At 40.7% G+C, this 25204-nt stretch overlaps 1 protein-coding gene across 2 annotated transcripts in view; it reads left to right on the top strand.

Moving 5' to 3' along the window:
- The window catches only part of trpm3 (transient receptor potential cation channel, subfamily M, member 3), a 109932-nt gene that overhangs the window by 22301 nt on the left and 62427 nt on the right, over nucleotides 1-25204 (top strand). The window lies entirely within an intron of this gene.

Here is a 25204-nt window from a genome sequence, read left to right as displayed (position 1 = left end):
ACTACAGGTCACTTTTACTGTTTCATAATGAAAGATGCATCCAGCATTACCACAGTCCAAACAAACAGGCAAGTTTAGAACGGGATCTGCAGTCTAACACAAATTTGATCTTCATGTTGCCGACCTTTGGATTTCACTAAATTGCACTTGACTTTTAAGACACTAGCGGTTCCTTTAATAGTTTATAAATAAACATCAGGGTGTCGTATAGCGTGTTATTTATTATCTCCACCAAGGAGTTGATGTTTTCATTGCTGTTTATCTGTTTGTATGTCTGGTGGAAGGGTGGGGCTCCTACTCTGCACCAAACCCAGCCCTACTTACCTGATTGGTTTTCACATTTGATTATAATAAGTAGCCCACAGGCGCTGCAAAACAAACATATGAGCACAGGAATATGCATTCATTTTCAATGTGTTATGATAATTCAGTATGTCCACACTACAATTAATTTGTCCCTTACTTTGATTTGTCTGATATTGAAGCGGTTGCATCATGATGTAAAAGACTCATTCTTCACTTTGGTGTTAAAAAGAATCAAATCAGCATGATACTATTCTGTCATGCAAACTTACATTCAGTGCTAAACGCTTGAAACAAGCTTTATTTTGGATTATGCTTATTTGTGAATATAAGGTGATGGATCTGGTGAGTTGGATTTGAGGATTTAGATTGCTTTGCAGAACATGTGTGCAGTTTATTGAACCATCCTATAAAGGTCTCTGCAGTTATGTGTGTGTTCAGAGAAGCGTCTAACTGAATGTGATTTTTTGAATATAGGAAGGTTGTGCTTTCCTTTAGACAGCAACATTGTGGACTAAAGACATGTAAGTCTAATTTCACAACTAATCTTGACATGGCTAAAGGGAGCATAGCTTCACACACTGAACTGGTGAAGGGTTAATTTGTTAAACAAGCAAAGAGCAGATTTGCCTTGCTGCTACGAAAGAGGAGAAGGAAGAAATCCAGCATATGTTGAAAGTGCAGGGGGGACAAATCGTTATAATGGGACTTGCTACTCCCACTTCATGCATGTGTATGCGTGAAAACAGAGAGACAGGTTCACTCTGAAAAAAGAAGTCAACTCACTTTTTACAGGGTACAGTGGACTGAGCTAATAGAGGTCACTGCTGATTTTCTTTAATGAAACATAAAGTTGAAGCCAGCAGAAAAGCGAGAACACTCTAAGTTTTACAAACACACCTCAATGTGTCTCACAAGTCAAAATATACTATGGGGGATGGAGGAGTAAGTGTGTAATCTAGGTTTCCAATTAGAGAAGATCTACTCATTGCAGCCAATGAGAAATTGTGATGTCGCTGGTTTGCGACGGCAAAATGTTTTTTGGCGTTTTCCTGTACAAAATCCACAAACTTCTTCCAGTAAATGTCAGGAGCTAACGGGCATTTACAAATAATGGTTTAGCCTTTCTGAAATGTAGAAAGCAGCACCCAACTCTATCTCACGGCTTATTTTACATGATGCCGTTGTAGAACAATACTTCTCAACTGCATACACATTTGGTCCTGGGAGGACAGAATATCGAGGCGAACAAAAAGCAAATCAACCTCTGTGTTTGTGTGTGTGTTTGTGTGAATGTCCCCTCACAAGTGTTAGGGTGTCCTCGGGCCAGTGGCAACAACTGGTCTTGCGCCTCGACTTAAGCTAAGTTGGTTAACAGCATTGTAGGTCCAAACTTATTGTTATGCCACTAAGGCTTATAACTAAGACTGGTTGTAAATATTACACCACCTTAAGGAGGAGATGCAAAGTCAAATTCTTAGCCAGTAAACAGTTGAAATAGTGAAGACTATGTTTTTAACATCAATATATCTTTTAAAGCTATGAATCCACCATATTCTCTCTGTATGTCTAGGGTTGCTTTGCTTGTTCCTTTATCAGCGGACACCTTCAAGCAACAAAGAGCGCTGTCAAAGAGTGTGTGTGTCTGCAGGGGTGTAGTTAATGTGAGAGATGGCTAGTATAACAGGTACAATTTTATTTAATATTGATTATTAAGCTACTGCTAGCAAAACTGCTTAACATATTAATGGAAAACAGGCCAGATCCTCTCGACATTGGACTGTGAGCAGTCTCCGACCATGTCTGGACACGGGGATCATTGTCTATCTGCACCACTTTCTGCGTTGACAGGAGTGTGCATCACTCTAGAACACTGGTTTTAGGAATATGCTAGCACCCTGACCAGAGCAGGTATTTAGCAAATTAAATGTTAGAGATTTTTGATGTAGACTTTATTGCCACCTACTGGCACGACTTGCTTCTTTGATTATTTGTAGTTGTTGTGTAGATGGAGGAAAAAATATCCAAATAGTATATTTGCTGTACTGTTGAAAAGGCAAGTTGGCTGCAGTAAGTTGGTAAATCTGGTCCAGGTGTTTTCTAAGATGTAAGAACTGTTTGAAATAACAGCAGGATGTTGTTTGCCATGATAAAAAAAGAATAGACTCTGAATTATAGTCCTGCGACTGCAACCGCGGAAGGCCACGCAGTTGCATCGACGGACTCATTTTGGTTTATACTTCTGTAAGGTGCTGCACGGTTTGCTACACAATTCACTGCCAGAACACTAGGCGGAGTAACGTTTTTTTCCGAAGACAATTCACACAAAGAAGAGACGTCCTTCTTATTCATCGACTGTTAATTTACATCGCCACTCCGGCTCCTCATAGCCTATTTCTGGCGGACAAATCTTCTAAATTTATTCATTTATTCTAAATCTTCCGTGATTTCCCCGTATTGATGGGCATGAAACCGGAAACTAGACTCCGGACGGGATGTAGTAAGCAGACCAATCACAAGCTTTGCGGGCTGCGTGAGGCTCGCGTCGCTTTGTCGTGTAGTTTGAAAAATTGGCGGACGCACGCAATCCGCCAGAGGGCATGAAAGGGGCGACTTGCGTGTCTTGTGTGCATGCGTGCGTGCGTGCAACCCGACTATAATTCGGCCTTTATTTTGCCTGATACTGGATCCAAAAGTTTTTTTGTGGCACCTTTTGTCAGACACTTGCAACCCTTCTCTATATGCTAATAGAGCTTAACTGCCTCCTCTTGGCAAATACCGCTGACAAAAGCTGTGTGAAGTCATTGATGTCCCGGCCCCGCAGAAGTCCACTTTCCTCTGGATTAGTTCTGAGCGCTACAGGTTCAGTACCACAAAGAGCTGCAACAGCCACAGAGCTACTGAGTCATTCATTATCAGGATCTCTTCCTCTGCGCGACAGCTGAGAGAACAGACACTTCTACCTCGACAATCTAGCTTCAGATGCTCAAGGAACATCCTGCACATTCTGGAGACCCACCGCTTTGAACCATGTGACCCCATCAGTGTAAGCCCCGGCTCAGCTGCACTTTTCCCCTCCAGCTTCCTCCTCATTAGACACAGCAGCGGTGACACAAGCGTTCAGGTTGGCCTAAAACGCAGAAGCCCTAAATGATTGTTATCTACAAGGCCCCCTCAAAATATCTATCTTGTCTCAGCATGAAGCAATACTGTGCAACATAAAATTCATACACTTTTACCTCGACAATCTAGCTTCAGTTACTTAAGGTATATTCTGGAGACCCGCCTACTTGAACTAAGGATGCAAGATTAGGATTTTTCCGACTGATGACCGATAAGTACATGCTTCACTTGGCCAATACTGATAATAATTTAACGTTTCTTAAAAATAACTTTAAAGCCTTTAGTTTATCCAAACCTGAGGGTAAAATTACACTGCTCAGTTTAAATTGCTACAATTCTTCCCTCTCCTGTTAGGTTCTGGTATTTGTTTTAGTATTCTAGTATCCAATATCTGTTTTTGTTATTCAAAACCAGATTACTTGAGGTGAGAATTCAGATCCATTCTTCATTGTTATATTCTTTTTTTTTTGTTACTGAAACATTGCTGTAATCTGATTAAATATCGCTCCCCTTATTAATCAACTTGCATTTTTTAAGCTTATTTTTTGCTCTAAGTTTGGAGAAAAATAAACCTTCAGTCCATAAATTGGGAGCCCCATTTCCAAAAGTGTGCTCTGAAATTTTAAACAGCGCCAGATATTTTTTACTTCTACACGTAACTCACAGATATGATTGAAGATAGGTAACTTAAAACAAAATCTGCATTCAAGAACAATACTTTATATTATTAGCTTTGACATTTTGAATACCCTTTTTTCTACTCAGCTCCTTTCCCACAACCCCTGTCATTATTTCTTCACTTGCCCTGAAGACCCCACACTCCCCTCTGCACCTCTTCTACATACAGAGGAGCATGCATTTGACTTCCAGCCTCCCTTCTTTTAGCTTAGTTCTTTTCCCCGTTGCCATTCTCACCACTCTTACTCCTCCTGACAGGTCCTCTTCTACTACTTCTGCACTGGTGTCAGAAATGCCTTCAGCTGCTCCCTCAGCCCCTTAACGTTTCTGAGCTTGCCACCAGACCTTGCGGCAGTTTTGCCCTCACAAAAAAAATCGTCTTCGCTCTTCCATCCTTCTCAAGAAGGGCTCCCTCATTGTCACTCAGCGGGTCATCTTGCTCTCATCTTTCAGCTTTACCAGACTTCTTTCATATCTTCTTCTCTTCCTGTTGCTCTTGTCCATCTGCTCCACAGTGACCAGCCCTGAGGGTATCTCGCCTCACTGCCAGCTACAAATGCTGAAGGAAAACTTCTCATGTCCAGGATTCCCCCTCTCCGAAAAGGACAGCCTCTCTGCTGTGCTGTTGGGAATGGCAATAGATTCAAATGCATCTATTTTTAACCAAACTTGACTTGCTCCTGCCACATGTAATATCTGTCTGCAGAGTTACAAATGTGATTTTACTCTTTCCAGAGAACTTTTGGTGAAAAATTAATTGGAGAGCTACAGAAAGAATCTTATTTCCTCTGCGAAGGAGGATGTTTTGTATTTCTGTCTCTAAATAGGATTACGCAAAACCCACTGGACACGTTACCACAAAACCTGTGGTTCAGGTGAGGGAAGAACACGTCCAAACGAAGGATTTTATCAAATGGGCGGATGCAGAATTTTGTTTCCACTTTTTCTGCAGCGTTTCCCAAAGAATTCATTCAATCTATGGCAGCGCACACAGGAGCTTACAAATGTCACTCAGGGAACAATACTTTCTTGAGTGAGAGAGAGAACTGCATTGCGGGCTTCTCGTGGGTACACACATAACTGCAGCGATGGAGTTGTTGTATATCACACTGCACACAACTATACAATGCAGCAACGGAGTATAACACAAAGTTAGAGCTCTCTTGATTTAGGTATGAGTATAAGTATAAAAAAAGTGTTGTATCATAATGAAACTGTGGCAGGACAAGTTGGAATAAATGTTTTGGGATTAGCCTTGGTAAAAGCATCTCAGAGTCTGAGAGGATTCATTATTTTCATTGCTGTTTGTCTTTTATCAGGATTAAGTGTAAACTACTAAATCAATTATATTGAAGAAGAGAATGGACCAAAACAAATCCATAAGATTTCAGGGCAGATTCGATTAAGGGGCGGATCCAAGATTTTTCACAGTCAACAAAGAACTTTTTGTGAATTTCTCAAGAAATTCTGCAAGAATCTTGATGTTACAAATCGTAAATACTTAGAGGACTTGTGAGTTTGTGCAATGTGGTGTGGCTTGATTGAATTGATTGGGCATTTATGGAAGTATCTCTCTACTGAGTGCCATTTTAGTATTTAATAGATTGAGGTTATTGTGACTCTCTGCCACTTCCACTACACTAGCAATGATCATTGTGTCAATACAAGATACATTACTGCAGCTTTTATTCTTCTTGAAATCATAGTCACAGTTTTCACAACCTGTCTGTTGGCAAAACATCCAAGCATTTCGCACTGTAGAACTGCTACAAGGAACACAAACTGTCACAGCCAATAGTTAAATGTTAATCTCTCCAGTCCCAGCGCCTGTCAGAAGTCATACTGACCTGCATGTCAGACTCAGGAGCCGACACCTGCTGATGAAGGTATTTCAATGTAACCAGCTTCGTTTTATCCCCCTCACCATGATTAAATAGAGGTTATCCTTCATTTAGTTTTGTAGCTGAGTTCCTTCAAAGTCACAAGTATTTCCTTTATTTAGACTTTCTGTTATACTCTGCCAACTCTCTAGAGTTGGCAGAGCGCTCTCTCTAGCCCTGCTGATAAAAACAGGGCTAGAGAGAGCGCTTGTTTGTGTGCGTATGTGCAGTGTGTGCAACCCAGGGAATAGTGTGTCTTGGCGTGTTGTGTTTGTGAACTTTCAAACGCCTTATCTACAATTTCCAGACAGTTGTAACACCTGGAACATGTGATATCATGAGAAAGGGTTGTCAGAGGCTGTGATGTGAGCATGTCACAAGCAAACAATACAAACTGTCATTTAGTTCATCTTCATTTCATGATTTGAGTGCAAGGATTTCTGTAGTGAGCAATATGTTTTTCATTACGCTATATCCTCTCAGTTTAAGGCTTTCAGACAGTTAATGCCTCCGTCTCTTTGTCTGCATCTGTGTCTCCCTCTAACTGTCACATACAACAAGACGCAGGGTGAGACGAGGGGTAATGTACACTCAGGGAGACATAGAGAGACCAGCAGATGGACCACAGGATTATGGCCCAGGTTTCAGTAAAGAGCTTTTTGTCGGTGTAGCTTTGTCCACAGATACATTACTGTTCAAACACAGACAAAGTAGATCTAATTCACACAGATAAGTTTCTGGATGGAAACTGACAGATGATAACAACCACTCTATCCGTCTTTATACTCTTCAGGTTGAAAAAAACTTGTATTATTGGAGATACATGTAGAAGTTAATAGAGTATCAATATTGCATAAATAGTCTCACTTCACTTGGATTTTTTTAGTTTGAAAGATGTGCTTGTTTCCGTTTTTTAATTTAATAAGCATACGCAAATGTGCAGATTATTCAACACATGACTTGCTTGTTTCATTGAAATTTTGAAAGTCTGTGTAAAGATCATCTCTTGTGAGATCAAGGTTGTTTAACATATTTGCTTAATGGTTTAGAAAAGCTCAGTTGTGAAAGAGCAAAGATATAGTTCCCTGATCCGTCCACATCTCTGACAGCTCCATCACTGGTCAGACAGCTCAGCTGACAGGCTGATAACAGATCACATCACTCGCCTACTTCCACAGAAAGGAGCGTGTCTCAGAAATGTCAAAATACCATAATTTTTTAAACTGGGCCTACGCTGTCAGGATTAGTGCTTTGCTTCGCATTTTTAAGGTATAAGTATTGTAAAGACATACAAATTTGATATTTAGAGACTCTCAGGTTGTGCTTGTACAGTAAAGTTCACAAATACTCAATGATGAAACTTAGAAAGAAAGAAAAGACTCACTGTCTCATAGAATAAGAGACTCGAGAGACACTGTAGGAATGTGACCAGTGATGATATATTAGACTTTCTTTTGTTTGTACTAAATTATTTTATATCAAATATTTAAAATGTCCATCAGGCCCATCTGTAACAGGATGTTTTGTCTGTCCGTCATTAGGATCGATCCTTTCTGAGATATTTCTCGAGCTAAATGTTTTAACCTTTCATTTTTCCGCCAGCTCCCTCGATGCCAATCAGCATCCTGATATAAATGCTGGAACACTGTGACGGGGCACTGTCCCGCCCAAGCTTGTCAAATACCACCTGACATACAGAATCATGTTTGATGGAAAGAATAACAGATAAACAGAAGCAGCCAGATTCATTGTCCTGGCTTCCTCATTTCTCAGCCCCTCATTAATATTCAACCCTATTTCTATATGATTCATATATTTCCATAAGCCTGTCAGAGAAATATTGTTCTGCAAATTTGTAATTATTCCTTGTTACCTTTTGCTCTGTGTGCGCTCGCTGTGGTATCAGAGTGCTGACGCACATGGGCATGCTCCAGAGAACCCCTCTCCTGTTCCCAGCTATGCCTGGGGGCCCATGGGAGGGGGGCACCGGAAGCAAGGAGGAGGCTGGGATGATGTGTGGGGGTGGGGGGTTTCCTCCTAGTTTTCAGTATCCATGGTAACACCGTTCTGCCCTGCCAGGATCTGTGTCAGTAATCCTGAGATGGGTTTCAAACAGACTGAAGAGCAACGGATAGGAAAGAAAAGAAGAAGTATAAAGTGAAGGATAGTGGGTGCACGGGGGTTGAGAGGATGTGTTAAAAAGAGAAGAAGAGAAATGTTGTGAATTGTGGAGTCGGTGGGGAAGTAGTCAATGGGTAAATGGTCAGACTTGAATGGCACTCAGAGCACATACCCTCCGCCAAGGCCAAACAGTCCCTTCAAATTCGATCAAGCTGCACCAAATCACAAACAATCTTGGAAATCAGTCTCTTCAATATTTTAAATAAATGTTTCATTATGAGAGAGCGACGATAACATTGAATGTGTTTATTTTTAGCCATTTCCCATCCTCCCATCCCATCCACAAATTTTTACAAGAAGCAGTAGTTTTCGATGGTCCCGCTCAAAGTCAAACAATCTGGGATGAGAACATAAGCTGCTTTCAGACAATGCACTGAACTCTGCAGATATTCCGTATTTGGTCCAGGGGAAGTGCATGTGTAAACGCAAACGCAAATGTATACAGTCCGTAGAAATCTAGGAGCAGTCGATGGACTCGTCATGAGCAACAGACGCAAAAATTAAAAAGAAAAATCTCCCAAAAGTGCAAAAGTGGTGACACACACGTAGAAGACACTGATGAAGATGTCAAGAGAGTTTGTGATGATAAAAGCTGACAACGGTGTCTGTGTGTTGTCTAGAAAAGTCACATGATCTCCCGTCTCTCTTGCCTGTATTATGCAGAGTATTTTAATGCTGTTGTGAAGGCGTCTGTGCAGAGAACCTCCCGCTGCGTGGTGCATGTTTAAAAAGCAAACTGCGGGTAAACTCCACAGCCAATTCAACGGATTTTACACTTGAGTCAAATCTGAAAAACAGCTAGAAGCTCCTTGGTAGTTCATTTTACACCTGTAATGCAATGCCTCTGACATCCTCCACCCATATGCTCAGGCCTACACACCTCAACACACACTCATCCCTCTCTGGCAGCAAGGCTGGCACTACGCATTTTGGCCGGCGGGGATGAGCTGTGACTTCCTTCCTCTCCCCACCGCCCTTCCTGTCTTCCTATCTGGGGATTCTCTCTCTCTCTCTTTCTACCTCCCTCAATTGTTAGAGTCAGATTGGGTTTACCAAGCCGCCAAACTGCTTATTGATCGAAAAAAAGGATCCAGGGAGAGGAAGGCGACCAGGGAGATATAACTCAATACAGGCTTAACGATTTGAATCTAATACGAGTGAGGGTTGAAATCATGTCGATGTAATAAGAAGGACTGAGGATGCCATGGCTTTGGTAGAGGTTTTCCTTTTTTTATGTGTGCGTGGTGAATTAATACCGATGGCACGCCAGAAGAGGAAACTCGTCAGCTGTTCCCGCTGTGCTGGAAACAACAGGGAGGGACACAGAGAGAATAAGAGACTAATGGTGTGTGTTTGTGTCTGTGTGTGAGCGCTGTACATCTTGTGTGACAATAGTGTGTGTGCCTGCCTGTGATGATGATGATAAATGGATTTAAACTTAATGCTCAGAAAAAACAAACTATTAATAAATACTGACATGCATATTCAAAGTGTGTTACAGAAATGACACATTGAATGGAGGAAATAATGAAATGATGTGTTTTTTTTCTTGGATTATTAGACATTGTCACACTAAAAAGGTATAATTTATCTAGCACTTGATTATGCACCTCAGCACCATCAGTTCTCAAACAGCTGTTGATGACTGCAGGACCCACCAGGAAGTTTTAGAGATTTCAGAAAGTCACTCTGACAAATGAGACCCATCTCTTTGTACGGACTACATTTCTAGAAAAACAAATAGTAAAAATAAAGTCCTTAATTCCACTGTTTAATGTACTATGGGACACATCCCGGGACTTGATCAACCCAGATATCCTATGATCAAGTAACAGTGCTGTGTCCTGAAATTTAGAAGAAGATAAACCTAAAGCCAGGAAGCCAAAACTCGTTACTAGGAAACAGTGCAACAAGGACAATATAACATTGAAGAAATATAATTAAATTCTATTTTATGGCGGTAACCGGGTGCATATGCACAAAGGGTCACTCTCATGAGCAATAGATTCAGATTGACAGGTACTAAAGAACTCCAATGCATGCCCCAACTGCAGCTGAGACTATCAATCAATCAATCAATCAATCAAATTTTATTTGCATGGCCCGTATTCACAAATCACAATTTGCCTCGTAGGGCAAGGTGTGACATCCTATCCCATTGACCCTCAACAAGAGTAAAGAAAAACTACTTAAAAAAAAGGGGAAAAAGAACGAAGAAACCTTAAATGGAGCCACAATAGTATTTACAGCATTGGTTAGAATAAACAGATTGTAGTATAATGGAAGGTAAATTAATTGATGGATTATTGTCAGTAATGGTAGAGAAGCCAGGAGGTCTGACTGTCTTTCTCAAAAGTAAAAACATTATGGATCATATCATGATATTGAAATAGCTTGTTGTAGCAAACGCATTCAACATCACAAGCTAGCATGCAGTAAATAACACTGCAAATAGCACTGCAGACACCAATTTAGAGATCTATAATGTTGATATTAGAAAGATAAATGTCTTTTGCTTTATTATGAAACTGTGGCAGGACAAATTTCAATATGGCAGGCGGCCACAGTCTTGGAAACACTGCTAAATAAGGAAATGTATATTCAGCTAGAGTTAAAACCAAAGGAATGCGATAAAAACTGTTGAGCTAACTCCGACAGGTACACAGCTGATGATGAGTGGCTAACTTCTGCTGGTGGTCGTGAACATCTGCTGCTGATCCTTGACATCTGCTGCTGCTTAGCAACTAATTAGCAGTCTAGTTAGGGTGACCTTCAAACCTTCACAAACCATGTCAGAGCTGCTTTTCCCACATTGTATGTGTTTTGTCCTCTTTCTTCTCCTCCTCTTGATGTTTTCCACACACAGACTTTATCGGCCGGAATATAGCAAATTCACATGATGCTATTTCACAGCCTTACGCCTGACCACCAGCACCTGCAATTTCATAACCAAACACCATAGCATTGGTTCGCTGCACACACATAGACACACATAACCCTGCACAGTGGCGCTCTTGTTTTGGCTCCGAATGTGGCACCTCACACTGTCATCACATGCCGAGTTCTCAAGTCATACTGCCAGTGGTTTGGTAAACAGCAAATCATAGCAAAGGGCCTGTAAAGAGCCTCTCGAGCTAAAAAGAAGACAGAGGAAGGAAAGATCTGAACCACATGTTTTGTAAGTGTACAGTGAGTTACCATGCCAATTGTGGTTAGTGGTTTGACAACTGACAGCTGTTTAAGATGTTTAACTGTTGCCACCAGTCGGAGCTTGGCATGCAAGATTGAGAATGGCCACCTCCACTTCCTTTTTAATCAGCGAGCTGTGTAGATCTGTGAAAAACAGGTTGGATGACACTGACAAAGACGTACACATTTCAGCTCATTGAAATAACTGCTTTCAGACCCACATATTTCAAGAAGCTTAATACAAAAACATTTTATAAACTGCTTCTAGCAGCCATTTCTATACATGGTTTCTGCAGGTCTTACATAAAAGGAATTTAATAATTTTCCTCTGAAAGAGCTTCAAATGTCTTTAAGCCTTGAACGTCATTTATATGAGTTTGATATTTTTTCTTACCTACTGTAGGCAGTACTCTGAGTTGCACTGGCTGTAGATGGTGCTATTAATTGAACTTCTAGCTGTCTGGCAGTAACAAGAGGCAGTTTAATCCTTTCTTGTCAGCAAAACCATCACTGCTGCTCGCTACAGTACATAGAAGTTCATTGCCTCACAGTGGGAACCTGTCAATTTCAGCAAACACTTAATTAATTCAGCAATTTTCAATGCTATTCAACTATCCATTTTCTATCACACAATGCAGGTCGAGGCTGATTTACTAACGGTGTGCACTGAGGATTGCGTCAAGGCATCAAGCAACGAGAATAAACTGTCTGACACCAACATCAAGGTGTTTGTTAGTGAGCTGGAGGTGATGAAAGACAGATCGTTTGGTGCCCACAACGGTGATTTTATTTATAAAAAATGCAATTAGTGGTAACGTGTTGCTGCTGCTGTTAATGCAGTGAGTGAGAGTGAGTACGAGAGAGAGGACTGTGCCTGAATTAAAAGCAGGTCAGATTATAAAACCCAGAGTCGGCTGTTATATCCTCAAACTCTTAAAGTTAACAAGAAACATTTTATTCCCAAAAGGTGCTTAAAGAAGAACGGTAGAAATGATACAGTGTTAATCATATCACACACAGACCTGTCGGCTAATTATTCCAGAGTGGTGAGAACTTGTGTTTGCACAGGGACAGTTCTTTTCTGTTGAATCAATCTGTGTAATACTGGATCACAGCTCTATAGAATCTATCAGCTGATGATTCAGTCACCATCATGAGCCAGGAAATCGTCATGGTCGCTACCAATCGTTCCTACTAATCCTTCTGTAAGTGTACTCCTCTATCAGTGCCAGTGCCTCCGTCACGCAGCATTACGCACAGCAGTATTTACGTTCACAGCATGTTGGCACATACGTGGTATCCTAACCTCAACTTTGGGATATCATTTGGAAATTGAAGTTTAAAGCCGAACACAGTTTATCTATTTTTTGTAAATGGTCTCCAGTGAGCTCTATGTGCTATGTGTGCACTGTGTAGCTGCAACACACACATTCTCTTCCAGGGCTTCACAAACACACACACACACACACACACACACACACACACACTGACACTCGTTATAGGAAAACCTAATTCGTACTTGGTGTTACAGGCACATTGTTATAGAAAATACGACAAGAAACTTGATTTAAATTTAAGTTGTTTTATCTACCTTTAAGTTTGTATGTCTTTTTCAATTGAAGGTTTTTATGTTACAGTTATGTCGCGTGAGCACAAATAACGCTCTTGGTTTCAAAGTTAATGATGAAGTGGATCAATAATCTGGCTTCAGTTCACCCCCTCATGTCTGCATCACCACTTTCCTGTCTCGTGCTCATGGGTTAAAGTTTGCATACAGGTGTGCACATTTTCCCATCAAGTTTCTTTTTATGGATTCCAACGTTTTGTGTGAGAAGTGGCAGATGCACAAAATGGCGGCTGAAAGATGCATACGCCACGGTTATAAATGAGGCCCTAGGTCAGAAGTCATCACAGTGCACTTGGATTGGACGTGAGAAAGACCATGGCTGCCTTCTGTCTCTGCCTCAACGGTTATTCTAAAGGCTACTCTCTTATCTTATCTTCAATAAGGGGGAGGTGTAATTCCTTCTGATCTGTCATATCTGAGTTAAGAATTTCATTTATTGTGCTCTTCAAAAGGTCTTTAAAAGTCTCTTCAGTTATACTGTGGAAACCGGCAGAGACCCTGTGAATATCTGAATTAAGAAAGAATGGAACCTATGGTTTTATTGTCAGGATGTAGATTACACATAACACATATTAGCATATCGAACTCAACATGACTAAAAACTGTGGAATAGGAAAATAAATATGACACAACAGAGAACACACGCCATGATGCAACATGACAACACAATACAACAACACCAACATCAAAGCCTAGTCTTAAAACACCTTCCCAACAGCTAATAAAACCCATCTTCTCTTTTTCTCATGTCTTTCTCTCTACTGGCCCCTGACAATTACGCTTAAGGGATGTCCAACATCCCTTAAGCGCTACTTGACAGGTGTCGATCAACCCGTGGTTAACTAAACCTCTGTGTGATCGAAGGACTGACTGCAGTTCATTAGTTGGTTGCTCCCCTGGTCATTCTCTGTCACTTTACCACACTTACTCTTATCACGTTAGAAGTCTTTTGGATTTATTAGACCCGTACAGAGAGAAGGATGTGGCGTGAGGTGGACAGAGCAATTCAATATCAATCAGATCCATGATCAGTTCTCAATGTGGAGACACATATTAGTACCATGTAATCAGGTTTATATCATATTTAGATTCACTCTGAATACAAGACATAGTTTTTTAATGCCAGTTGTAAGAGGTTTCTCTCTCTACCATCACTCCTCTTCTCTGCTGGCTTCTTATCTATCAGCTACTTCCACAAATCTCTGTCGCTGTCTGTGTGTATGTGGAACACATATGTCGCAAACCAGTGAACTTATCACCTTCACACTTGGCATTTGTTAAAAGTCCAAGATGCTGCAGAGTAGAATTTGGTACGTAATACGTTAATAATTAATAAACAGGGGCGCCTGGATGTCATCTACGTTAGTGACTTAATTGATCACGACTGAACTTTAAATAAACAGGCGAGCAGCTCATTTTTGCAGCAGTCCTGTGGCAGCTTCAGGGTTCTGAGTCCTGCAGATTGTCTTTACTTGTCAAAACTCAGTAACTGCAGGTCACTTTTTCAGTTTCATAAAGAAAGGAACAAGCAGCATCTCCACATGCCAAGCAAATCGTCCATTCCAACAGGCAGGTTTAGAACAGACACTTCACTATTCTCTTCTAATGTGAGGTTCCTCACTCAGTCGGCCTCACCTCGACACAGATAAAACAGATACAGCTCATCACTCATCTCTATCAGTTTATTTCTTTTTCGACCTATTTTCGATATGGACTCTCACGCCTCAATTCTCATTTCTGTTACTGTTGCTTTTTAAAAAACTTTATTTGTTTCGACTTCGCTCCAGACTGACAGCAAATAGGTTCTTCTTCCTTTTCTTCTCTTTTACCTCTCCAGTAATGTCCACTTAATCTGTCTCTGAGAGTTACCGTCTCTTCTCTAGTGTTCCCTCCCTTGTCATTCTTTCCCTCCTCTCCCCTCCCTGTTTTCTCTCACTGACTTGGCATCACCCTCATGTCTCCCATCCAAACTCTGATTCAACACAATTTATGTCACATCTTGCCTCCTCTCCATCACAGCACCCACCTTCACCTCTTCATCACTTCTTATCTCTCCCAGCGCTTACCTCTGCCTCCATCTTCCCCACACTCTGTCTCACCCCTTCCCTCCTCCTGATCTCCTTTTGCCACCGCCCCCACCTCCAACCCCTCCTCAAACTGTGAACCTGTCTCCCCTCTTTCCCTCTCTGTCACAGAGAGAATGGCCATGCCAGTGTTGATTAGAGCCTGCATGGCCAGATGCTCAGCTAGGCTTAGCAGAGGCCTGTGGGAAAGAGAGCTGCTTATTCTGCCCTCAGGAGGTGGATTGAAAACGACGGGGGCTAAAACAAGCACACATTCTCTCATTACTCTCACGCATTCAAAACACCCGCACATGCTCACAAGTAAGCTCGCATTACAGTAACACACAGCAAACAGTCCGGTCAAGAAGTAAATAGATGCATGCACATGCACATTTTGAAAACAAAAGTAAACAATTCTTCCCCTCATGCATTTTGCATTTAATGTTGTGTGCTGCATTGTGAGGTGATTTAGCTGCTGTGACAATGTCCGCCGACATTGAGGTTATGCTTGTTGGAGAAAAACGTGCAGTAAACAAGAATTATTATTTTCAGTGTAATGTGATGTTTCTTGTTTCAGTGTCTTTGCATTTATTTAATGATTTTATAGTTGAAATGTTTCTTTACACGCAGAACAATATCTTGCATACACTATCATAAAAAACGTATTCAATTGCATCACTGCATTTCTGCAGACCAGAGCTCAGGGTGCGCTGATCCAAACCGTACCTAATACAGACCAGTGCTCTATTTCATGAATGGCTGAGGTCCCATGAGGTAGAGCGGGTGGTCCTCTAACCAGAAGGTTTGCGGTTCAATCCCCAACAGTGTATGAATCATGTGTAACAGAGAAAGTGCTGCATATAGATTCAGTGTATGAATGTGTGTGGGTGGATGGCAAAGCTGTACTTTAAAGCACTTTGAATGATCATCAAGACTGGAAAAGCTATATATAAATACAGACCATATAAATGTTTAGACCTCACTTCTTGGATTTTATTGGGATTTTATGGGAGGTACTGCACAGTGAGGCTGGAGATTGTTATAATTCAGTCTGCCATGACTGCATGAATTTAACTGATGGTTCAAATTCTGAATTTTATAATGATTTGGACGATGGAAGTATATTTTTATTTTATGTAGATGGGATACATTTGGTAGATACCCACAAGGCCTATAATAATAAGGTCGCTATCTGCACCAGAATCATTTCCCTGGATCAGATTGGTGCATCCCAAAATAAATGTGATAAATGAGACACTATGTATGTCACTTTTTAAAAATAATTTTCAGATTTCCTTGGTTATTATGCATCACACAGACACTTTTTCTTTTTCGTCTCTATCCACCGCTCTCACACAACTTCACTGCAGGATGTCTAGCAGTCTTTATTTATCTTTTCACAGAGACGGATGAATGTAAAGTAACTTGCTAAGAATATGTGTCACCAGTAAAGTCCACTTTGTATAATAATAATATGACTGTATAAAGTCTATTTACAAAAAATCCATTGGGAAACAGCCTTTATTTGGTTTGCATCATTCATGCTACAATCAATTTGGGGAAATTCATCATCTGCTTTTAACCCCTATGTAGGTGGACACAGCACAGGGAACACAACACACAAGGGCAGGGACAACACGGAGAAGCTTTTTTATTGGAGCACTGGGGAGCAGATGTTGGAGGGGAGTAAGGTGCCTTGCTCAGGGGCACTCAGTGGTATAGGAAGAGGAGTGTCCATCTGTCACTCCTCTTGGACTTGAACAGGTCTGTCTCTGATACTTGGTCTCTGATCCAAGTATCATGTTTTGCCAGTTTGTGACCTTGAACCAGCGACCTTCTAGTCTGATGTCCCTCTTCTGTAACCACTAGTCCACGACCACTCCCATTAACAAATGAAATACTGTATATTATATATAATATATCAGGAGGGAGATTTTAGGTGGTCTGAGGGGTATATATAGATTTTCAATTAAATTGTATATATATCAAACGCAGCATACACAGCGGAATAAATTAGAAATTACTTTAAGGGGTTTATTACATCTACACTCTTCTGTATTATAGGACATGACATAGCTGTAGATAATTCTATAAATCACATTTAAGTCAGTCCATAAACCTGAGTGCATCCTGCCGTAAAGTCTCCCTTCAGGATCTCAGAAATCCCATTCCAGAGCTTTTTCAGTGAAGGTCTCCTCAAGGTTGCTGGGTTGAAGAATCCATCACAGATAACCAGTAACTGTCTTGGACTATGACGTTGTGGATAATTATACTGTAGATCACTGAGTTACATTACGGAAACCAGGAAGTTTATGTGTTCCGCAGGGTGGAAATCTGTCTAAGTGTGAGAGCAGATTAATAGCATTGTACGTTCCGCTAGTCTTCAAATACTGAAACTAAATCTGTCAAGCACCTGGTAAATCTGTAAATCTGTTCAAATATTAATGTAAGATGTGCCTCCTTAAATCAGCTGTGTGAATTCCTTTGAAAGGAACCACTATAGAGAAGAGACAATCTTTTAAGTTTAAAGTGCTTTGTTTGCCATTTTTAAACTGGTGGATGATAAAATACATGCAGTTAAATTCCAAAGGAGAGCGTTGGCAGGCTTGTTATTCAGCAGCTGTCGTTTGCACTGGGTGAAATTGTGTATTGTGTTAGATTAAAACAAAGAATCCCACTGGCACTTAACAAATTACAAGATTTAAATAAATATTCCCTGTGTCTTTAGTGCTTATTAATGTTTGGTATTTAACTAAGTTATTTTTTATTTGAATGTTACATGGCTCTAATTGGGAGACACAGTGTGCATGATGAAATTGTGGGCAATTGCCTCAGGAGACACAAGTCTTTCCTCTAAATCTTGTGTTTATGAGTTCATGATGCTTTCTTTCACTGGAAATTTGAGAATTCTGACTTGTGGGTATTTGCATCAAAAGTGCTGCTATCCTTGAATATGACACCTAATTGTCAAAAGAGAGTTTAGAGATTTTGGTTTGGTGCTGCGTTGGGTTATCTTGTGTGTTGAGCAATTTGTCGCTCTCCACCAATTGTCGCCTCAGACTGAGGGAGAGCTGCTGAAAAGAGGTGGAAAAGGTGGACTGGGATTAAGGGCTTTTTCTCTTTGTAACACACAGATATCTTGTGTATTTCACATTTTAAATCTTAGCACAATTGTGAGGTGGAGAAGTGTTTTTCTCCCTTTTCACAACTTTCCTCTGGTCTGCATGAGAAGAGCTTCTGAGTAGAGTTGAAAAGTATTGCTTTAGAATTAGACTTTGTTGTGCAGCAAGCAATGATCCCCAAGTTTATAGTCAGTTGCTTTTTGTTTGGGCCATTTTGAAACAATGTACCTTGGCAAGTGAAAAATGGAGTGAAATTGCCCCCCCGAGCACACACATATATTTTTTATAGGCCCTGTAAAACGGCTCTGCAACTCGATTGGGGGTTACACTTTAAATCTCTCCTTGGCTGCAAACAACCATAACAAGTGGAAAACTCATTTTGTGTGCGTACAAAGGGGGTTGTATAGTTCACATTCCGACTGCCCTACATGAAGATAAACCTAGGTTTCTGTGTGTGTTCATGTTAGTCAATACATTTCACTTTGTTCCTCCTTTTGACATCACTGAAGTAAGAGGCAATGACCTCCCCCTAATTTTAGGTAAGTACATGGACATTATGAGATGGCGATGGCCTTTGTAGGCCTCCATCAACCATTGAGTCATAGTTGAGTGCTGTTTACCAAGGCAGCGACTTGCCAGAGAAAGCCAACTTTAAAGGTCACTGTGTATATATCTCCCATCTTTGTGGTTTACATATTGGGTGCATGGTTGGGTTCTAACTATTGTCGTATAGGGTTGCAAATTGCCTTGAAGAAAAAGACGAAGTTGAAAGGAGGGATAAAAAGAGAGAGAGGGAGCCAGGCACAATGACATTAGGTACAATAATGTGATTGATATGGAAGCTGAAATTGCTGTACAAGTACAGTTTAGTCTACGTCTGCTCTGAATGGCTGGGGACCAGAGCAAGATCACATCTAAGTCTTTAATGAGATGTTTGTTCCTTTTTTCCATATTGACAATCAAACAATGTTTTACTGAGCACTGGATATTTCAATGGCATTTGGCTGGACGTTCAGGTAAACAGCAATGTTCACTTAAAGTCCTAAACAAACCAAGGTATCCCTGCGGGTGGATGCACACTAACTATGCTAGATTTCATACAAAAGTTCTTTTGTATGAAATCTTGCAATATATACACTGCATTGGAAATCTGTGTCTCATATTTTTTTTTTATATAAGTGTCATCTGGTTTATGATCAGATCTGTGCCTTTTACACAAACCAACTAGGCATCAGTTTTCAAGTCTGGGGTACAAATGCAAGGCCTAGAGAAAAGCCCCGCTTCTGGAAAGAGGGTGGAACATATGAATTATAAAAAATTAAGAAAACCTGGACATCAATTAGTTTTTGGATATTTCAAATATCGCAACACTGACATTTTAAAATAACCTGTTTAAAGGAATAAATTAATAATTAAATTATTTTCAGAGAGGAAACAAATGTTGCGAATGGCTCCACTTACTAAGTTTGGACAGCAACATATAAATAGTAATATTTATGTGATATATATAGAGAGAGAGAGAGAGAGAGAGAGAGAGAGAGAGAGAGAGAGAGCTGTATAGAGCTGCCATTCTTTCTGATTTTCATTACATGATTAAATTTGGCTAAAATTATTCATATTAACATTATTCCAATATCTATGTCCAACCTGCCAGGGTTGTAAAGATAGAAGAGGATCTTTGTGATTTTCGAGAGCCCAGTGTTAAGACAGGATCCCATATTTCCATTGATGTAGGAAATTATTACTATTTGTAGTAGCAGTAACTAAATAGTAAATATTGTCAGATGTTTTGCATCTCCTACATTTACCAGGTTCACAGTGGAACACAGAAGTTTAAAGAAATAATTCTACACTTCTTCCCTCTCTATCGCTCTCTCTCTGGGAGGGAGGTAGGAACATCACAGAATCAGCTGTTAATGGCTGACAGCATTCTCCCCCCCTCTCTCTCTCGCCCGTCGTTGACTGTCCATTCTCTTGGAATTAGGTCCAAAAGTTGTATTTTCACCCACGAAAAAGAAAGAGAGAGCAACTGAGAGACAGAGTGGTGTTAATGAGTGTGTGTGATTTTGTGTCCCATTCTGGCAACAAGCCACTGAGTAAGTTGAAGATTATAACTTACCTCTTCCTTTTTAACGTGTGTGTGTGTGTGTGTGTGTGTGTGCGTGCGCGCCTGCGCCTGCGTGTGTGGTTTGTGATTCGTGCATGCAGATTCTGACACAACTGCCTCTGGTGACCTACAGCATCTGAACTGTGTGGACTCAGGTGCACTCCTCCAAGCAGAGTCAGTCATGACACTAAATACATTCATCTTTAATTTAAACCAGCGAGGCTTGTTCTGATCATTTCCCTTGCACTCACATGTTGTTGTTGGTGCCTGCCTGTGTGTGTGTCTGTGTTTGTTTTGCAGTAAATAGGATTACAGTTTTTGGAAAAGTACATTTTCTTTCCTTTCTGTGTTTTTCCTGATGTGTATCATTATACATTCATTTATTTGAGATTACAAGGTTACGTTCCCAGTTTCCCCCACTGCTCTTGTTAATTAGACCTGGTCGGTATTATCTACAGGTCCGTTAATCCCCTTTATCAAAACAGGTTGGAAACTACCCTAAAATAATACAGGAAACCTGCAGGTGAAAAGGGAAGAACTTACGCAGTGTGTGTGAGTGCATGCATATATGTGTGTGTGTCATTTAGAACAAAATAATGATGAGCAGGCTCGACGAATGTCATGTTGCTCCTTATAATAGGCTCCCTTGCCATTCAGGCTCCCTCTTCGGTTTCGATCTCTGACAGGAATGTGGCTGAGAGAGATTTGACTCTCTCCCTGGCTATCTCTCTCTCTCTGACATACACACACAGTCACACACACACATAGCTACCTAGCCACACACACATACACTCGTACAGTCTGACGCTAATTTAAAGCTAGAACAGGTGAAAAAGAAAAGTGGAGGACAGAGGTTAAAAAGTAACTGTTTTTCTGGAAAAGGCTTCATACTTTCGATTATTTTTGAGAGGTCTGACGATTATGGTATTAATATAGATTGTTAAATAGTTATCTTGTGAGATTTCTACATATCGATAGAGTACATACTTGGATTGGGTCCCAGGGAGGAAACTCAGAGATACATAAATAATAGTTGAGCAGGGATTCAGGGTTTGCCTATAGTGTGTACCTTTAGCACCATGAACATCGCTCACACACACACACACACACACACACACACACACACACACACTGACACACACACACTCACATTCCAGTAGTTCTAATAGTCCCAGAATTGACCAGTTGCCCGGGGACTTAGAGGTGGACTGATCAGTTTTGCTCTGATCAGGATCATTTAGTACTTTCTGTTTTGTAGATAGGATCCTAACATCTAACACCGCAACTATGCAGCTCATCTCAAAGCACAGGTGAGTCCACACACCTTTTTGCCACAGATGTACCTTTGATTTACCTGTTAGATAAAGCTAAACCGATACAATTTAATTTGAATCTCTCAAACTGCGAAAAACCAATTTCAATCACATTCAGTGTTTATGATAACAAATTATTTTCTTGACAATCTCGCTTAAATTTTTTTATTTTCAGTGTTTATTTCAGTTTTATTAAATCTATTTATTTCAGCCAGTGATACATAATTTGAGGTGCAGGAAAAAACGACTTCCTGTTCGGTCTCAATTATTTGCAGCCAAGATTGAATCAGAGCTCTCTTGATGTTCAGCTCTTGTATCTTTTGGGATAACGCATCCAAGAAATATGGTCTAACTTTGGACCGACTTAGTTTATTATGTATGGGATCACCTTCTACTGAAATAGAAAATGTTTAATAACTTTAAATTAAAAGCTCTCCATGTTATAATGTAAGACATACACATAGAACGCAGCTCTATTTGATGAAGCTGAATCACGTTTTTGGACGTCAAACAAGAGGTTTGAGTGGAATATTTGTGTTTGGTGAGTTGTGCTTATTACTAGTTTCATGCTTCAGTAATTAATAGATCCTGTCAAGTAAATTGGTATTTAATGCTAAATACACTTCATTAACAGTGCTAAGGCTTCACAGTGCATGCTGCTTATATGTTCACCTATGTGACCGTATCAAATCAGAGTAATTCATGTTTGTTAAAAGGAAAAAAGATTTAGAAAAAAGAAAGCGCGAGACAGCAAGGAGATTAGGCTTTTGATTGCATTTGGTTCTCAATTCCTCTACCTGCCACGGCCAATAACAAAGAGGAGATACAATAATAATGGATGGGAAGAGAGAACACGGAGAGGAGGGTGGTGGAGGTTTGAGTGTAATGGAGTCAAGACCCCTAACAGGCGGTCAGATGCTGCTCACTTGCTGCACAGTTACTCTTTACACACACACACACATAGACAAACACACACACACACAGCAGGTCTCTTGCAAAACATTGGACTGTGTGTGTGCCCCCCGGTGATAAATCTTAATTACACAATGGAGTTCAGGCCATGTGCCATCTCATCATACCATGTCAAATCTCATAAGCAACACTAGTGAGCGTGAGAGGAAGAGTGGGAGATAGAGATGAAAGAGAGAGTGAGAATTTGTGAATATAATGTGTGAACAAAAAGATGGAGAGTCAAGACTGACAGCGGGTTGAGCAAAAGATGGGGTTACAAAGCGAAAATAAATCTTTGCATTGGCTGCTCTGGGGCAGAGCGACTTTTTTATTTTACCTTAAGCCCTGTCAATACTACTCAACTCCAAAAACCATTGCTGCTGCTGCCACTGAATGGATCTAGTTTCTGCAAGGATGAGCTGGCGGATGAATACACCGTTTTAGCATGTCATAGAAAGAATGGGGCTGGTGGCGTTGTTGTGGCTTGCTGAGTCATCGTGGCCAGGGTGAGCTCTAAAAGCAGCCCCCCCAGCCCCCCAGAGTAATGGTTTATCGTGGAAAGTCTGGTGTTAGGGTAAGTGTGCCCGTGTGCAGGCTCAGCCTGTTCGTGGCCAGATGGGGTGCATGGGTTTTGGCGTGCTGTGGTGTGACAGGGCCAGTCAGGCGGATGGGGCGTGTTGTTGTAGCTGTGGCGATGGGGAAAGCCCTGTAAAATCAGCTTTCAGCTCTGCTGGCTGGGAGAAGAGCCGGGGCAGCTCTCCCAGAATGAAAAGCAGTAAAATAACGCTCTGTCCTTTTGTTTCCACTACTGTTGTGTTCCTGTTGCTGTGGGTTTGGGAGTCTGCCCTGTGTGTCTTCCTGGCTGTATTTGAACATCCCGATGAGACATTCGGCTTTATTCTGGACCTCTGGTGCTGCGATCTGTCACAGACATAGTCCACTTCCTAGAATGGCGGCATTAACACAGGAAGTACAACCTTTGAACCACAAAGAGCTGAGTCCAAAGTTGTTCGTTTAAAAGGCTGAGGATAATTTTCTAATAATCAGAAGAACTGAACATTTTAATGCAACACATAACTGATTTTAGCTGTATTAACTGTTTTATTTTTACAGTTAATCAACAAACAAACACTTTAAATATTACAGAAAAAAAGACACAGAGATATTTATTACAAACTGTTCATTTTGCTTATAGATCTGATTTATAACCATAACAGCTGATGAAACAAGTTGGACTAAGTCCTGATCAGATGACAGCAGGGTGAAGATCCAGCTGCATTCAGGACGTTAGGCACAGTTGCAAGAGCAGGACAAATAAAACAAACCAAACCAAAACAAGGTTGTCCCTGTTAGATCTAACACTCAGCTGTGATGTTCAAGTGAAAGTGTAGCTCTTATTTTATTTTCTGCATTTTTGTATCCCATTTGACTGCTGATTGTGCTGATAGAACAACAAGGCAAAGTGTTTATTGATTGTTCTGTTGCTCTCGCAGGAAATCTAGATTTCAAAGCTGTTCCTGCAGTTGTTATTATATGTCTCATCTTTTGAATGATGCAGTAAGTGGATTTTAAAAGGTACTATGCACCCCTGTACTTCAATTTCTATAAAGTAATAACCCATCACTATTTTTGGCCCTGCAATATACTACTTTCACTCCCTCAGTGAAGGAGAAAATTGAAAAAGCAACTACAAAATAAAATCTACCCTAAACTGTTATCTTAGTGGCCTTCTGGCATAATCTCTATAACATAACCAGATATACTACAGACACTATTAAGGTGCAACAGTATTTTAACAGTTTAATACTAAAAATATATCTCTCTGTAATCAGGCAGGTTCCACTGGCAGGTTCTGTTAGCGTCGTGGAAGTAAAGCAAATGTCAGCAATCGCCAAAGAATATAGAGTTGTAGTATTTCACATTGTGACATTGCATGGTACCTTTAGCCAGCTTATCTCGTATCTATTGTGAAAATGCAATATTATGAGTTACAGGTCACAGTTAATTCTCTAAGAGACACCCCAGTGCTGGCACAACTCCATGGTCCCTGATAAAGCTCATAGGGTCATAGATGATATTAACTGCTCTGTCAACTAAAGCGAGCAGACTTGATACCTTTCTTACTTTTATCATAAAACTTGGTGACTGTATTTATTAGCGGTGAGAGGGTTCTGCTGCATACAGTATATATCAACTTGTGTGCTGTTGGATCCTCGTTTCTATATAATGGATTTGTGTATGTGCGAATGTGTGAAGACGTCTTTACAGATGTGTGGTAGTTTCTAAACATGTGCTATGCGTGTATCTCAGGCTCCTTTTAGTGGCTCAGCGATGTCTGCCTTGTTGTATCTGTAGCAGGGTAATTGGCTCCAGTCAGTCGCTCTGTCACTCAGACCTGCAGCTGATGCGACTGTATAGCAATCAAGGTCTTGCACTTGCACCCTACCTCCATTATGCAGAGGAAGTATTTTAGTACTAGATACGATATAAGAACAAAATGCACGCATAGCGATATACATGCTCACACTTACACACACAAACACACACACACACTCAGCTGGCTGCACAAACGAGTATCTAAGGAGTGTAACACGGACATAATTTAATGCCTCAGTGCATTTAACATCCACTTCTTCAACCCCAGCACTTCATCTCATCCAGTTTGGA

This window comes from Platichthys flesus, chromosome 3 (assembly GCF_949316205.1).
Source record: "Platichthys flesus chromosome 3, fPlaFle2.1, whole genome shotgun sequence".
NCBI classification, from domain to species: Eukaryota; Metazoa; Chordata; class Actinopteri; order Pleuronectiformes; family Pleuronectidae; genus Platichthys; species Platichthys flesus.
Note: the sequence above shows the minus strand (reverse complement) of the source record. Positions and strands in the feature narration are given on the sequence as shown.